Below are 2947 nucleotides of genomic sequence, written 5' to 3'. Positions count from 1 at the left end.
ATATGATGGCCCTATTAGCCCACTTATGTTCCTATTGATGTCACAGATGTACGTCAGATGGTACTTGACTAATATGGTCAGGTGCCCGTCATGGCCCTTTAGTTGGGTCGTGACAATGAATTTCTTGTTATGTCTTTCGGGCTTACTAATGCCCCTGCTGCTTTTATGAATTTGATGAATGGCATTTTTAAGCCATACTTAGACTTCTTTGTGATAGTGTTTATTGATGACATCCTGGTTTATTCGAAGAGTAAAGAAGACCAAAAAAACACTTGAGGGTTGTTCTTGGGTTGCTGAGAGACAAGGAGTTGTATGCCAAGTTCTCTAAGTGTGAGTTTTGGCTTACGTCTGTGTCCTTGGGACATGTGGTTTCGAAGGAAGGGATTATGGTTGATCCTAAAAAGATTGAAGCAGTGAGAGATTGGGCTAGGCCTACGTCGATGACATGTAGATTCACGCTTTGTGGGGTTGGCCGATTACTACGAGTCGGTTCGTGAAGGGGTTTGTTTGCTTTGCATTTAACCCTTTTGACTCGTCGGAAAGAGGTACCTTTTCAATGGTCCGACGAGTGTGAGAAAAGCTTCAAAAGCTCAAGACTCTATTGACTACAACTCCTATTCTATCTTTGCTCGTGGACGGTAAGGACTTTGTGGTTTATTGTGATGCTTCTCATTCTTGTTTGGGTGCTATTTTGATGCAGGAAAAGAAGGTGATTGCTTATGCTTCCAGATAACTGAAGATTCATGAAAAGAAATATCCTACTCACGACTTGGAGTTGGCAGCTGTGGTTTTTGCGTTGAAGATTTGAGGCTTATCTACTACGGTGCCCGTTGCGAGGTATTTCGATCATCGATGTCTTCAGCATGTGTTTACTCAGAGGGATCTTAATTTTAGGCAGCGGAGATGGATGGAGTTGCTTAAGGATTATGATATTACTATTTTGTATCATCCTGGCAAGGCGAATGTAGTGACAGATGCCTTGAATAGGAAATCAGCTAGCATGGGTAGTTTAGCTCGTTTGATTGCGTCAGAGCATCTATTGGCCAGGGAGGCTCAGACTCTAGCTAACAGTTTCATGAGGTTTGATGTGTCTAATTCGAGCAGAATATTGTCTTGTGTTGAGGCAAGATCATCATTTCAGGAGCAGATTAAGGAAGGACAGTTCGAGGATGCGAGCTTGTGCAAGATTCGTGACAAGGTTTTGAGTGGTGAGGCCAAAGAGGCCATGATCGATGATAAAGGCGTTCTAAGGATCAAGGGGGTATGTCAGTGTCCTTCGTGTTGATGATTTGATTAGGACAATTTTAGAGGAGGCTCACAGTTCTAGATATTCTATTAATCCCGGTGCTACTAAGATGTATCGAGATTTGAGGCAGCATTGTTGGTGGGCTAGGATGAAGCGTGATATTGTCGAGTATGTTTCAGAATGTTTAAATTATCAGTAGGTTAAATACGAACGCCAGAGACCCAGGGGTACGCTTCAGAGGATGCCCATTCCATAGTGGAAGTGGGAGAGGATAGTGATGGATTTTGTGGTTGGTCTTCCGAAGACCTTGGGTAAGTTTGATTCGATTTGGGTCATTGTTGATAGATTGACCAAGTCTGCCCATTTCTTATCGGTTCAGATCACCCATACTGCTCAGAAGTTGGCCCAGATTTATATCTGTGAGATTATTCGTTTGTATAGGGTTCCTATTTTCATCATATCCGATAGAGGCACGATATTTAAATCTCGATTTTGGAAGACTTTGCATTCCAAATCGGGCACTAGATTGGACTTAGTACAGCTTGCCACCCTTAGACAAGTGGCCAGTCTGAGCGAACTATTCAGGTCTTGGAGGATATGCTCTGAGCTTGTGTGATTGGCTTCGGTGGCCATTGGAATCAGTTCTTACCATTGGCAGAGTTTGTTTATAAAGTTACCACTCGAGCATTGACATGGCCCCGTTTGAGGCTCTTTATGGGAGGAGATGTAGGTCTTTCTATCGGGTGGTTTGATGCATTCGAGGTAAGGCCACGGGGTACTGATCTTTTGAGAGAGTCATTAGACAAGGTTAAGGTGATTCAGGGAAAGCTCTTGGCGGTTCAGAGTACACAGAAGGAATATGCGGATCGAAAGTGTCACACCCTAATTTCCGTTAGAGCGTGATGGGCACCCGACCCTTATTTAGGGCCGAGCGAACCCGCTGACTCTCGTAATACTCATAATCATGCTGACCCTCAAATCATGACATAAATACATAATGAAAGTTTTTCGAAGAACAATATGCTTTTTACCTTCCTCGAATCAAATAAAATACGTCAGACACATGAAACTTATAATACAATGCATAATAATACATCGGCTTACATATGCCGCTTACATAACCGACATACTACATACACGACCTTTGCACCGCAAGTCTCTAACATGGAACATGAAACCATATCATAATGCTACGACTCGGCGACCTCTCCGGGAGAAAATGGAGCTTGCCAATCCCGCCGGAACATCTTCTCGCTAATATCTTCAACTCATACGGGTGTACCGCGCGGCATGAAACGCGCCGAAGAAAAGGGGTCGGTGACGGAATATGTCGAGTATGTAAAGCGAAATATAGTAAGCGGGATCATGCGAAGTAAAGAGTAAAGAAAATCATAAAACTTGCCTTTAAAACATAGATCATACATGTCGATATTATAAAATCATCTTACACATATAAGCGTGCCCCGGCCCTCTAAGGAGGGACGCGGTAATTAAAATCAATCATATGCGTGTACATGTAACGTGTCCCGCCCTCTAGTGAGGGACGCGGTAAGAGGGAATCATCATATGCCATCTCACGCCACCTCCCCATATCATCATATCATATATATATATATATATATATATATATAACGTGCCCCCGCCTCAGTGAGGGACGCGGTGAATAATGCAATGGAATTGCACGAATACATGCCCTGCCCG

This window comes from Lycium ferocissimum, chromosome 1 (assembly GCF_029784015.1).
Source record: "Lycium ferocissimum isolate CSIRO_LF1 chromosome 1, AGI_CSIRO_Lferr_CH_V1, whole genome shotgun sequence".
NCBI classification, from domain to species: Eukaryota; Viridiplantae; Streptophyta; class Magnoliopsida; order Solanales; family Solanaceae; genus Lycium; species Lycium ferocissimum.
This window is presented reverse-complemented; position numbering follows the sequence as displayed.